The following is a 15,972-nucleotide window of genomic DNA, read 5'->3' on the forward strand; positions in this document are numbered from 1 at the left end:
CATACATCAGTATGTGTTTTTCTATATACCATGATATAAAAAAGGAATGAAGTATTTGTGCTATTTCATTTCACAGACTATTTGCCAGTCAACAGTTTCAAAGACATAACCACGGTCAATAGTTAAACAAACAAACATTCCCGTACTTTTTCATCGTGTTCATACTAATTTTTCAATGGACAACAATGACGTGATTAACTATTCTTCTATGATTTGTGTGCTTGACAACATTAAACTCTGAAATATTGATAACGGTATAATCTGTATGTGTCTGTAGTCAAAATTTTAAATTAATATATTACTTACAGAAGCAATTAAAACAAGAGGCTCACAAAGTGAATGTGGTCTAAGAACTTAAAAATTTCTAATTTACCTATTCAAACCATATCATTATTATTTGCTTTTATATATAAATCAGAAATAACCAATTCAAAATGGAAAATTTTAAAGAAAACAAAAGGAAAAAAAATCCCCCCCCCCCCCCAAAATTTTGTGAACCACTTATGATTCATCACCCCCAAACTCAATCCCAGCCTTCCCTATGTGGAACGGTACCTTACAGTACAATTTCAGAGAGATCCATACACTTGAACACAAGTTATTGTCTGGAAACAAGAAAAATGCTTGTTTTTTTACCCCTTTTTGGCCCCAAATTCCTACACGTTTAGGGCAATTACCCCCAAACTCAATCCCAGCTTTCCCTTTGTGATATGGAACCTTGTAGTACAATTTCATGAAGATCCATACACTTACACACAAGTTATTGTCCTAAAACTAGAAAAATGCTTGTTTTTTTCCCCTTTTTTGCCCCTAATTCCTAAAATTTTGAGGCAATTACCCCCAAAATCAATCCCAGCCTTCCCTTTGTGGTATGGTACCTTGCAGTACAATTTCAGAGAGATCCATACACTTGAACACAAGTTATTGTCTGGAAACTAGAAAAATGCTTATTTTTGGCCCCTTATTCCTAAACATTTTTGGCAATTACCCCCAAAATCAATTCCAGCTTTGCCTTTGTGATATGGAACCTTGTAGTACAATTTCAGAAAGATCCATACACTTACACACAAGTTATTGTCATGAAACTAGAAAAATGCTTGTTTTTTACCCCTTTTTTGGCCCCTAATTCCTAAAATTTTGAGGCAATAACCCCCAAAATCAATCCCAGCATTCCCTTTGTGATATGGATATTGTGGTACAATGTCAGAGAGATCCATACACTAACACACAAGTTATGTCTGGAAGTTACAAAAATGCTTATTTTTGGCCCCTAATTCCTTAACTGTTGGTACCATAACCCCCAAAATCAATCCCAACCTTCCTTTTGTGGTATTGAACCTAAAAGTAAAATTTCATAGAGATCGATTAACTTAAACTAAAGTTAGAATGCGAAAACCAATGTGTCTTTGGACGACGACAACGACGCCAACATCATACCAATATTTTGACTGCAAAATTTGTTTGCGGTCGTATAAAAACTGCAAAATTTCCTTAAAATTACCCATCTAGTGGCAGCAACCCAACAATGGATTGTTAGATTCATCAGAAAATTTAATGGCTGATAGAACTTCACATAATGAACAATTTTACCTCACATAAGATTTGCTCTAATTGCCTTAGTGTTTGAGATATAAGCCAAAAACTGCATTTTACCCCTATGTTCTATTTTTAGACATGGCAGCCATGTTTATTGATGAAACAGAAAATAAAACACAAGCTTTATTCTAAATACCCTAGGGTCATATGCATTCAGCCTAAGTTTGGTTGGAATTGGTTCAGTAGTTTCAGAGGAGAAGATTTTTTAAAGTTAGAAAACATGATAAACAAATTGTGTAAAATTGTCGTTAATGTGCAATAACTCCTTAAGAGGTCCATTGACAATTTTGGTTATAGAAACTTATTTGTAGATCTTACTTTGCTGAACATTTTTGCTGTTTACAGTTTATCTTTATCATTAATAATATTCAAGATAATAACCAAAAACTGCAAATTTTCTTTGAAATTACCAATTTAGTGACAGCAACCCAACAATCATGACAATGGATTATTAGATTCATCAGAAAATTTCAGGGCTGATAGAACTTTTAACACCTAATGAACAATTTACTCTGTGTCAGATTTGCTCTAAATGCTTTGGGTTTTGAGATAAAAGCCAAAAACTGCATTTACGCCTATGTTCTTATCTAGCCATGACAACCATGTTTTTCGAAGAAACAAAAAACAATACACAAACTTTATTGAAGTTACCCTAAAGATCATTCAGCTTAAGTTTGGTAGGAATTGGTTCAGTAGAGGAGAAGATGTATGAAATAGTTTACACCTGACGGACGCCAATGGTTGATGACAGACAACGACAGAAGACGACGGATGCCAATTGATGGCAAAATCTCACTGTTCCTTCGGAACGATGAGCTAAAAAGACAAATTTAAAAAATTGCGCTGGCTCTATCCAAAAAAGATTTTTACAGTGTAGTGTACTACTTTTGGGACAGGACATATTAACATAATAGAAAAATCTATAAGCTATAACTCAAAATATGGACAATTTTATGTTTAAAGGGTCTATAATTTAGTTTTGACAACTTCAGACATACTAATATTTGACCTTTTCAAACTATACCAAATCACTACTTTAAAAAGGATGTTCACTACTCTGTTTCAAAATAACAAGCTTTTTAAAAGACTGTTATAAATTGAAAGTATATGAATAAAGGAACTAAAAAAACAGAAAAAATGAAGGGTCTGTGTGCTTGTTTTTAAGATATAAGCCATTAAAGATTGGCGGGAAGTGATTCTCTCCAGATTTTTCATACACTTAACACTGGCACCTTTTTCTTTCAAAAGCTATGTAAAAATAACAAGGATTTTATAAGATTTTCAAATATGGCTTTTTAAACTATGTAATAAAATATGAAAAGAAAAGTAGGGGTTTGCGGGCAAACTTTTTTAATGGCACTGCATGGATAAAACCAGAGGATTCCGAATATCTGGTAAAAATCCAAATTAAGAGGAGCGAACATCCTTAACCTAAAAAAAATTGTCACATTTTTTTCCAATGTAATTTCATCATGTTCATCCGTAATATTTAAAGCAATAAATTTGGAAGGAGTATGAAAATAATTTGCAAGTTATACACTATCCACACTAGAGACCTAATAGAGTAGAAATACTAATTTTAATCAAACTTGGCATGAACTAAGATTAGGGAATTATAAGACAGTTTACCTAGTTTCATGGCAATAGCATATATACATTAAAGACTATAAGTTCATTCTTATGTTTGAACTTTGGGTGTTAATTTTTTGCCGTTTAAAGTTTAACGTTTAACTATCAAGATTTGGGCCTACATAATTTAAATATTGCAAAAAATTGCTTTTTAAATGTCTTTATAACTATTTATATATAATTGTGCATGTACATGATGTATTTTAATGTAAAGCAGCTGAATACTCATTTGCTGTCTCAGATTTATTTCAATTCTTCAAAAGTCGAATTTATATGAGCATAGCCTAAAAATAGAGATTTCAAAATTAAGTGGGGGGGGGGGGGGGCGGCTAATATTAAAATTCTTCATGTATATTTAAAAACCTTACATCGACAGGAAGGCGTCAAAGCAAAAATTTAAAATAGCCTTCCAAGACGTCATAATTATTTAGACTACATTAGGCATTGCAAGACTGAATAACATTTAAGGTCAATATAGGCAGTAACACATTTTTACATGTATATGAAAAGGCATGTATACACATAAGCTAGAGGAAATAAAAATGTGTTTCTTTTTGATAATTTGTAGGCTAAGGTGACATCATACAAGAAGTATGAGTGATTCTCAAACTAAAATAAAATAATTGCATCCCCCTACTTCATATTGTACTTACTTTTTATGCATAAAAAATATAAATAAATAAATTTTGAAGTATTAATACATGGTCCACACTAGGGAATCTTTTTGTAAAAAATGAAAATCAATGGATGATAACTGTGTACTTGGACTAACAAGTAGTCCAAATAATTATGACGCATTGCAAGGCTTTTTTTTTCTCTCTGCATGACGCCGTAGGAAGGAGAAGTGAGTTGACATAACATGTATGTTATCATGCAAAATCAACAGTAATTTTTTAGTATACCTAGCTATGATTGTCATCGTCACTGCAAATGGATCATTTATACTAGGGGGAATGGAACCAATAAATTGATCGGATCCGATATGAAGTTCCCAGTAACGGAGAACCTGTAACTTTGAGGTAATATTTTTAGTGTCGGTGGTCTCACAAATGAATCAGGGTGAATTGCAGGTTCATTAATTAGCAGAGAATAGACAATTATCAACTTGTTATTCATTATCTCGCAGTTATTTACGGTTAATTAGCTGTATATCCCAAAACAGGTGCTCGGAGCTAGTACTAGTCTATGACTTTTAAGTAACAATTATATTTATATTCACAATCAGTGGCGGATCGAAGGGGGATGGGATCCGGGGGGTTTGACTCCCCTTTTTGTGAACGATCAATGCATTTAATGGAGACATATATTTGGACCCCCTTTATCCTGGCTGGAATCGCCCCTGATATCATATTACATGTAAATCAAGTCCCGGGTTACTGTAGAGCATAATAGCATAACGGTAATCACAAAGAGTGTGGTAATTTTAAAAAGGACGGGGATTTATAAATATACAATTCTTGAAGAGGGGGAGAGTGCACTTCACGATGATCGAAAAAAGTGCCTTGCACGTTATTTTCATCATCTTGTCTGAAACAGAATAATGAGCTTCAAGGCGAAGCGCGAAAACAATAAGGCATGTGAAATACTAATGACAACCACGTTGTACGGACAAACCCTTAAATCCCTCAATGTTATGTCAAATGAATTATAGCGAGGAAAGGTAAATTTAATTTAATATCAAAACTAAATATTTGTTATATTTCGCTCCTGATTTCTCAAGAAATCATAGAATCAATAAATGTGTAAATTTCAATTAGGCCTATGCATGTCTGTGTGAGATCCATTTCATGAGACCAAGGATTTCTATAAAATCCTTGATGGGACCCTTTATATATACAGTTTTCTATTTTCCCCGGAAAAAATAAAAAAAATATAATCTTTTTGGAAATAATCCGATTTTGTTGAATTATTTCCCTTCATAATTATGATAAATCCTTTTAGTTCTTCAATTTTAAATTAAAATAAATATTTCATTTTGATCTAACGACAAACTTTTTAAATTGTAGTGGCATGGTCAGTCAACTGATTAGTTGCATGGCTGACCCAGTATTCCATATGACAGTGGCGTGTACCCTTGGGGTGTGTATAACTTAGTTTGAATACCTTAATTTTCTGGGGAACATCCTGTCCACGTGTAATACTTAGTATATATTGCAACAGATGACATTAAACAAATTTTCTTTGTAGCATCGGTGTCTATTTCATGTTCAACCACTCCAAATTTTCAGAAAAAAGATAATATAATAAAATCATTAAAAAAAAAGATTAAAAAAAAATAAAACACTAGCAAATAAACTTCGCAATGAGTAAACGGGGATTTGTGTTTTAAAGGGCTTATTTCCAGTGGATATATTTCATACTAGATAACTAGACCTGAGATAATTTTTTTTTTTGTAATATATATTTTATTATTTTCATATCATTCTCAAATCTCGATCATCTTAATTAAAGATGTACAAAAAAATAATTTTGTTATAACTCATAAATATATGGTTAATCATAATTGTTACAAATTATAAAATGGTAAGTCAATGCCCGATGTGCCGCCGTCTGTTGCAAAACTACGATTTAATCTTTTAAATGAAAGACGTGCACTGCCTTCATCGGAACAGAGGAACGTCCACCTAGTGTACATTAAAGAGTATCCGTTTGTTATGCTGAAAAAAAATCATCATAAACTTTTTAGTAGACGGGTACGTCTATACACTGCTCAGGACCTACAAAGTGCACTCAGGACCCTTTATAGGCATCGTATTTGCACACAGGATGGCTGTATATTTTCGTTACACGCTACTTATTTAAGAGTTAAATTTTGGTAGAATTTGAAATCGAAATTAGATAGATATGTCAATTCTTATAAAATAATGAGGGCACGTGTCACTGATTACACAACTACTGAGCCGTGAATTATTCAATCAACAAAATTGATTGGATTATCTTTATTTTTGTTTATGAATTGTGTTGTTAGTACAGTGTTACGTTTAAAATTAATAACACGATGTTTTAAGTTTTAAGGGATTGTTTAATGTAGTTAAATTTAAATTATGCATAGTAAATTTTACGTTTATGGAGAAAAAAATTTAAAAAAAAACATTTCTATGGATACCTATGGATCTTCAGAACGCTGGCACTGTTGTACCATTATATTCTGCACTATATCATCATTGTTGTATTTAATTGTATTTAAATTATCATATTTGGGTATTATTCGATGTACTTTTTCAGCTTATTTTTCATGATGACGGTTAAATTGTTTTTTTTTTGTGGTCTGCAGTTCATGCATAAAGAAAATGAAAAAAAACGTTTTGTTTTATTGTTGCCGTTTTTCTGTAACAAGTTCGATTTTTTGTTTTTCTTCGGGATTTTTTTTTCTCTCTCTCCAAATCAACTTAATAAACAAAAACAATGTTTGCTGAATATCAAATTTTATTGAATTTGTATATCTTTATTCTCAATAAACCATATACATATGTATAGAGAAGACAATTATGTACAATATTTACAATGACAATATTTAGATGAATTTATTTATATGATTTGCTAAGTCTAATATCTTGGCTGCGTACATGCTTTCCTTGGTCTTTTTCTTTGGTTTGGCTTACGAGCAAGTTTCTGGGGTTTTGGCACTTCAAAATATGTGCACGAAGACTAAGCCGTAGTTTGAACGGATTTCGTGTCAACCAACAGTCTCCGAAATAGTCTTTCTCGCTGTTCTTTTGTTTTCGAAAACCAGCATTGAAATGATACATCATGTTTTCTGTACGGACCGAAATGTTCATAATTTTTTTTTACAGTAAAATACCAAAATATGATAAATGGCGAGAGTTCAATTTACGATAGCACTTATTTAGGACAGTAAACTGACAAAAATAAACATGGGAAGAACTGAGAAACAAAATTAAATATTTTTTTCTTTTGTTTTACAATGAAAAAAATCATTTTTTGAATTTAGTTTAGAATCATACTACAATCTTACTTACAAAATGTTTAGAAATAATACCCAAATATGACAATTTTCAGAAAACGGAGACAAATTCATTTTTTTCAGAATTTATTTTCACATTGAAATTCGTTCTAGGCTTGTATTACTGCATGGACAAGAACGATTTAAAAATCTTACTAAATGCTGATTTGTTAAACATTCGTATTACTCAGAAATAAAATTTAGACATTTTCTTTTCACTGTTTTACAACAAATCATTCTTCAGAATTTATTTTAACATTAAAACTGCTCAAGGAATCTTAATACTGGACAAGAACGAGCTCAATGTAAAACCAAATCTTACTACATGAAATTGTTTAGAAATAATCGCCACATTTTGCAATAATTTATATCCGTATTTTTGAACGTTTTCAAATGAAATGAATTGAATTAAAATTTCCCAACAATATGTAGATTTCTTATATTTCTCAAATGGCTTCAATTATTACAAACAAAACGAAAAGTTTATTTAACATTTTTTTTTCTAAAACAATATATCTTCATTGTTCTTTATTTTTCAAAAGACATCTTGGTTTTGTTTGTTTACCAAGCTTACTTGGATGAGGTTAGTACCATTACTTATCACTCCTAATTATTAAAGATCAAACGACCTAATCAACATGATAATTGATATTCAATATAATCATCGGTCATGCCTGACATATTTCATAAATACGGCGCGTGCCAATGAAAAGTTCAATAACTTCTTAAATATTAAATTGATTTTATCAAAACAAAAATTATAAGATGGAGAATTAAATTATCTATCGAATGCATACCTTCACTACTCACTAAAACAACTATTTCATGTCCTGAGTGCAATTTGTATGTCCTGAGTGCACTCAGGAGGTCCTGAGCGGTGTTTAGACGTACCGTTAGTAGACCTTCTCGTGTAAAAAAAACCAAACTTTTAACTGAATTAAACAAAAAAATTATCAAACAAAACTCATTAGAAGTCACTCATAGTAACATTTTGTTTAGACATGAGATAACTTATAGTAAGATTATTTATATAGAACAATTAAAAAAAAATATCCGATCTGATACACGTACCTATAATGTACAAAATTTTGAACAGCTTCAAATATATGGCATTATCATTGGTAATACATCATATTTGTATCAGTTATTGCTGAATGTGTAACCAAATTAAAATGAAGAAATAGGCTCGAAACCGCATTTTTTAAAGATATTTTTTTCAATCCCAAAATAGATAATAGATATGCAGATTAAAGTCCAGATGAGAAGATTAACTTTCTTTTCTACCGAAGTAAATATATTAACAAGGATTTAGGATATCAATAAATTATTAAATTCATCAATTTATTAAATTTGAACATGTGAACCAAACAACGAAAAAAAAAATAAACGGGAAATTGGCTATACCTTTTTGGTATTAGTCATGAAGCCATGTATGTACCAGCCATTTTAACTTATTGTTTTCTTAACCTTTAAAGAATACATTTTAAAATGAACTTCTTTATTTATAGTAGTTCAAGAAAAATATATATATATAATTGTCGAAATCCGGATATGGTGTACAAATTTTTGCACCTCATGTTTGCGGTTTACCATCTTTTCCGCAAGTTTATTGTTTTCTGTTTGGTAATAAATTAATAATAATAAGATCTATTTTGTTACATCTTGTGATCCGTTTATTTGGCAATCGCCAATGGCAGTCAGCAGGGTTTAAGAACATCAGTTGTTCGACCTGCTAGTCAAATGCGTTTTGTTAAAATATACTTTTTCACTCATTTGGTCTTTTGGAAAATGTTGTTTGTGCTGTATTTAGACCCTACTACCAAGAAATTTGTTTTGCATGCACACGTATAAAAATTGCGGTTTTTATCCAACGCAATCATAGGTTTGAACGTTGTTTTCAATTTAGACTTGTATATATATATATATATATATATATATTAGATAACTCTTTCCTTTATATTCAATGGAACAAGAAGCGAATTCGTTAGCGAACTAGAATAACTATAGAAATAGCGTCGTTACAGGTCTTCTTCTGACCGGCAATAAATCCTTAGCAGTAATGATAGTGGAACGTCCATTGGGCTGTGCTCTGCCACGTCCGAATGGGGACGTTGAATCCTTGCAACAACTCTTCGAGTGGACTGTAAGTAGCCTGGTATTAGGCCAATTTTCTGTCCCTCCTTTTTCGTTGGCAGTCGAAATTTTCCGACCGTATCACGGGCGGTCTCAATTACAAGACCTACATGTACCTTTCATATATTATTCGGTACGTCAGACACACCCGACATTAATTAACCAAAAACTCAATATTTTACAGTAGGGAATGAATATCTCCCACGTTCACTTGTCCCTTGAAGGATCAATATTGAATTTCTTCCATCCCCTTTTATAAGATTACATTATGACGTATGTTTTTTTTTTTCAATTTTAGGAAAGACCAACAAATCGATTTTTATCACCAAATTTGTCTTTGCTGATATTAACACTAAAAAAGTATAACAAAACGTAACGATTGAAAACTCACAGTTCAGTTTTTAAGATATTTTTTTCTTTGGAAACTAACAGACTAATTTTCAAAAAGTTTTTTTCTTGAACCATTATTTATTAAAACGAATTTGTAAACAAAAGTTATTCTTAAATATTAATAATGATCAATGATTGTAAAGAAAAAAATCCATCATAGTAGTTTGTTAATTTACTGGCTCCATGGTGTTAAACATGTCACCTTTCTTTTACAAATAACTGATTAAAAATATGAAGCCTTTACTGTAAAATAAATCATTCTAATAAAAATAAATTCATCCAGATTTTTCTCTCATAACCTTTCAACAGTTATTGTAAACTAATTTATTCGAACTATAATAGTCCTATGACTTGCTGTCCGTTTACCAATATTTATACTTTATAAAGTGTTTTCATATTCATTGATCATTAACTTCATGTTTTGCGAATATTTATAAGGGGATAATTATTATAGCCAATAATAGCTAACAATTTATCTAAAGAAAACGAGATGCTATATTCAAATTCTGAGATATGAATCTAGTTCTTTAAAAAAAATTCTCAACAACAAAATTCTACACTTTCATTTATCTGGGTCTTTTTGTCTCCGATTCGAAGCCGCCATCCCGTACCAAACATATCTATTCGTTTGGCAATATACAATCATGTAAGCAATATACAACAGGCAGTAGATCTGAATTTGTAAATTGTTATTTTGGATTTTACCTGATTAGGACGTGTCTCGTTGAATTTTCTAATAAACTTACACACACATAATCTGACTTTTAATCGTAATGGTATGAGATCTATAAGAACATAGAGCTACTGTATAGGCCTAGTTGCATGCAAGTCTTTACAAATTATATATTTTGATATGCTACAGTTTTTTTTAGTTTTTTTAGTTTTTGACATGGCGTTGACTCGAGTTTGATATATTATGCATCTTTTGTGCTGTATTTTAACAATTATTTACAAGCATGCTGCATGTTTACACATTCATCACTATACCGCATCTAAATATAGCTTCATTGTAAAAAAAAAAATAAGATGTAGTATGATTGGTGATGAGACAACTATCAACCAGAATTTAAAATGTCTGATATAAGCAATTAATACTTACTTTCTTTACTCAGAGTGATCGTAAATTAATCAGATACGCTGGAGGAGGGGTGGGGGCTTCATATTAAAAGAAAAGAAATTAGCATTAGCTTCAGTTTTTGTGATAAAAATATAATAAACTCACAGTAACAGAAATAGCTCTTGAAAGCTCTGTCAGATCCCGGCACTTTTAACTGTTTTTGACGCGTGCTAAAAAATGCAGCACCTGGTTACAGGGGCTCATTTGACAAATTATCATCTTTCGTAATTTAAGTTATAAAATCTAAATTTTAAGTGATCTAAAATGTTCATGACTAACGAGTATTTTCACTTGTACGACTATTCTGTGAAATGAGTCTAAGAGTATATACATGATCATACATGTATATCGGGATACTGACTGCATAGTAAAATATTTATGTACCTATAAGTTGCGGCTCATTTTGGTCTTTTAAGTAAGTTTCCTTCCCCTGCATTACTTGATCGCTTTTGTAAAAAATAAACAGCACAACAACAACAGAACTCGACGTCAGTATTGTACCATAAAATGAAAAAAATATTCTAAAAGAAGGCTCATAAAATTCAAATATTGGTAAGCACACACACTAACTTGTCACTACAGACATGATCTTTTTGTTAATGCGCCAAACTCGTTTCTTCCACAGGACGATGTCGATGGTGGGGAAAACCTTTTCCAAATAATTATGACGTCTTCCAAGGCTATTTAGGCGTCTTAGAAAAAAAATAAAATAGCCTTGCCAGACGTCATAATTATTTGGACTAGGGAAAAACCAACAAATCATTAGTTCCCCAAATGAGTATCCTACATGTCCTAGTTTAACATGTTTAAAGGTTTTTTTAATATACATCATATAGCTATTTCATATTGGAATGGCACATATTCATGAAAAATCAACAAATGATCCGAAAGTCGGAAAGATGAATATAGTCCTCTGACTTCACAAACTTAGAAACAGTTGTGATGTTGCTTCGCTGAGCTATAGATAACAGTACGACCATCAACAATGAGCAAAATTCACACCATATATAGACATAGGTGCTTGAGGACAGGAGTCGAGATTCACGTTGATAGTAAACATGCATATTAAGAGTAAAAATATGGTATATTAGTATATATATGGTACAAATAAGTGATATATATTGAAAAATCTAAGATTTATGATAATAAGGGGGGGGGGGGGGGGGGGGGGGGGGGGCTCAAAACAGGATACTGTCCTCAAGCACCTATGCATATAGAAAGCTGTAAATATAATAAAAGGCCTCGAAATGACAAATGTAACACAAATCAACAAGAAGCTTAACATTTATAATAGAATTTAAAACAAAATTGAAAATAGAAATGGGGAATGTGTCAGAGAGACAATAACCCGCCCAAAGAGCAGATAACAGTCGAAGGTCACCAATGTGACTTTAATGCAGCGAGAAAATCCCACAACCTGAGGCGAGCTTCAGCTGGCTCCTAAACAAAAATGTATACTAGTTCAGTGATAATGGACGTCATACTAAACTCCGAAATATATAAAAGAAACTAAAATTAAAAATCGTACAAAACTGACAAATGCCATAGGCTTCTGACTTGGGGTTAAAAGCCTATATACTGTAAATTTCAGAAATTATTGCATGCATTTATTAATATTGCCAATTAACATAATGATGATAATTTCCCTTTCAATTTAAAAAAAATTCTGATTTAAGTTTTTGTTGTATATTGGGACTTTGGATAGTCTCAAGAATGTTTTCACCAATTTTTATGAAACTTTGGTGAATTGATTTTATATATTGACATAAACTCCCTTTTCATTTTTATGACCCATAGTGGGTCAACCCTTGACCGTCTGTCCGTCTGTCCCAAAGTCATTGATTTTTGTTTTCTAATTAAGTTTCCTCAACCAAATGTTATAAAACTTTTACAAAAGCTTATTACCACAATACTCAGATCAAGTGTGAATTTTGGTGGTGTCAGTGTTACCGTTCTAGAGTTATGCCCCTTTACAAATGGAAAAATTGCTGAATTTTTGGTTTCCTGCTCTCTAACTTTAACTTTAGTCTGCCTCAACCAAATGTTATGAAATTTGCACACAATGCTTATTACCACTAAAAACAGTTTGAATTTTGGTGGTGTCACTTTTACTGTTCTAGAGTTATGTCCTTTACAGATGGAAAAAATGATGAATTTTTTGTTTCCGTCCACTAAATTAAGTTTGTCTCAACCAAATTTTATTAAACTTTAACGCAATACTTTTTACCACAAAATCAGATAAAGTTATAATTTTAGTAGTATAAATTTTACCGTTCTTCAGTTATCTTCCTTTATAACTTTATATGATATGCAAGCCGGAGTATCATCCCCTATTTATTTTTATATAAGATGCAGAGTTATGGAATTTTAGTTGTTGGAAAATTGTTTAAAATTGTCCATTTTCACACTTTGGAAGGTTTCAGAATTGTATTTGTTCAAAAATCACGGCCTTAAACTTATATACACTTGCGATATCCCTAAATGGAGCCAAATTATTTTCATGTTTTGTTTCAATGAATACCACTCTGTGTGCATGTCCTTTTTTAGCTTTCCTGGCTCGAAAGGCCAAGTGAGCTTTTCTCATCACTTGGCATCCGTCGTCCGTTGCCATTGTTAAATTTTTACATTTTGAACTTCTTCTAGAGAACCACTGAATGGAATGGAATCAAATATGGCATGAATGTTCCTTATGAGGTGCTGACCAAGAGTTGTTACTTTGTTGCCGATCTATCATCCAAGATGGCCAGCAGCGGGGGACTTAGTTTAAGATAGGACCCTATAGGAAATACATACAAATGTCTTCTTTTAGAGAACCACTGAATGGAGTGAAACCAAACATAGCATGAATGTTCCTTATGAGGTGTTGACCAAGTGTTCTTACTCTGTAGCCGATCCATCATCCAAGATGGCCGCCAGCGGAGTAGGACAATATTAAACCAAATATGGCCTCAATCATTATTAAAGTATCTGTTATGATTTTTATCTTTTTTATATGATTTCAAAAACCCAAATAGAGTCAGATGAGCGACACAGGCTCTTAAGAGCCTGTAGTTTTGTTTTTTTAGGGGGGGGGGGGGGGGTTTAGTTGCGCAGTGCTCACAGTTTTTCTATAATGTAGTTAATCATTAAAATTCATTTAAAGCATAAACCCAAGCTATAAGGGCAACAAGCTTATCAAGCACTCATGGTACAGCTTTTTATTAAACACGTATTGATATATACATTAAACAGCAAATTAATTATTGATGCAAGATGTCATTAAATAATATATTTTACTCTTTTTATGTGTAGGGACAACAACTATAGAAGATACAGAGAAATTATAAACAGCAGAAATGAAAGGCAATTTAAAATTTGCAGAAGTCAACAAAACCTAAATGGTAAGTAAAGTCATCATAGATACCAGGATTAAATTTTGTATTTACGCCAGACGCGCGTTTCGTCTACAAAACACTCCTCAGTGATGCTCGATAAGACTCATAAGGCCATTTTCATAAAAGTTATTGCCCTTGAAAGATGATTATCATGATTATTATAAAAATAAAAAGATGTGGTATATTAAATATGAAACTATTGATCATGGCTCTAAGAAAGCAATTATAGGCTGTGACGGCCTTCAATAATTATAAAATACATACCCTATTGTCAAAGTAGTCAGCTATAAAAGGGCAAAAAGGTCCTCAGACAAAAAATTGAAATAATCCCAACTGTAGAACTAATTGCCTAGTTTATAACAAAACAAATTAAAAAAAATAAATATGACAGATATGAAACAACAACAACCACTAAATTTTAGTGTCAGAATAAACTACAGGCTCCGAACTTGGGACAGGCACAATCAGAATATGGCAAGGTTATACAAAAATAAGAAGATGTGGCATGATTGCCAATAAGACAACTCTTTACCAGACAACAAATGACATACCAGTAGATTTCCTGCCAAAAAATAAACAGTCCGGACTAAGCAGGAAATTTATACCTTTCCTTAATCGAAAAGACACAAAGATCTGTTAGTACTCACAGTTACTGACAGCTAGTTAAAAATCAATAAAAACTAAAACATGTAATAAAAAAATCAGGTTTGTGAGCACTCAACCCTACCTTAACTTTGGACAGTGGTTTAACAGCTCAACATATAAAGAACAAACTGTAAAATAATTGTTGCAATTGACTCAACTCGAAAGATTGATAAAATGCACAAAATCAACTAATATAAAAACCCATAGACAAAAAGCACGGAATTAAGAGAATTACAAGTAAGAAAGGAAATATTCTTAAAATGTTCATAATCATGAAAAAATAAGCTTTTTTATCGCTGTTACTCTCTCCATTTATAACATTTTATTTGTTTATTTTGTGTATTTATAGGTGATCAGACATCTTGGTTTTCATGATCAATAGGTCAATACTGAAGAGGAAACTGAAAGTTGATATCTATCTACATGGTGTGCTAATTGGATTAATGTGAAATGGAATGTGTGCTTTCCTGCAAAATTGAAATAGGAAATTTCATCATAATCACATGATAATGGCTAGAAACAAAATGGAGTTCTATCATAGATGCAGAAAAACAAAATTGTATAAATGCAACAACATATTATATATATTCGCCAAAAGAAGGGAGAAATGAAGAAAAAAATAGTATTTTGTTGTTGAAAGAAACACCAGCTTTATCCACTCATTTACATCGCTCCCTCATATCAAATATACTGGAGAAGATCTTCGAAGAACAAATTACAAAAATGTTTTCTCTAAGAATTGAAGGAAATTGTTTAGTGAATGTAATAATTTATGCATTGAACTTTTACGTAGTGGATTGAATAACTGTACACAGCAGCTGAAACAGAGGAAAATTAAAATTTACAAGAAAAGTGTTTATTTTATTATTTAATTTGCAAATATGAACGCATTCTTATGAACACCACAAATGGTATGACATTCAAATTGGTTGCTTATTAATGTATACAATTGAAACAATAACAAAGAAAACAGAATACTTTGCTACAAAAAAATATTTTATAAATCAAAGTTAAAGTCATATAAAGTATGTACAATACCTTGACCTAAACAGTCAGACTCACTGTATTGTTTTTGTATGTCATGATAATTTTGAGTCAAAAATTTATTAAAGTTTTAAATTTCA

General features: G+C 31.7%; 1 long non-coding RNA gene across 1 annotated transcript; it reads left to right on the plus strand.

Moving 5' to 3' along the window:
- Positions 1-11,152: 11,152 nt before the first annotated feature.
- LOC127739051 (uncharacterized) lies at positions 11,153-15,972 on the plus strand. The gene is made up of 3 exons (XR_008000258.1): positions 11,153-11,381; positions 14,121-14,209; positions 15,198-15,972. It is a non-coding gene; the product is annotated as an uncharacterized LOC127739051 (long non-coding RNA).

Source organism: Mytilus californianus, unplaced genomic scaffold, assembly GCF_021869535.1.
Source record: "Mytilus californianus isolate M0D057914Y unplaced genomic scaffold, xbMytCali1.0.p SCAF_4, whole genome shotgun sequence".
Classification (NCBI taxonomy): Eukaryota; Metazoa; Mollusca; class Bivalvia; order Mytilida; family Mytilidae; genus Mytilus; species Mytilus californianus.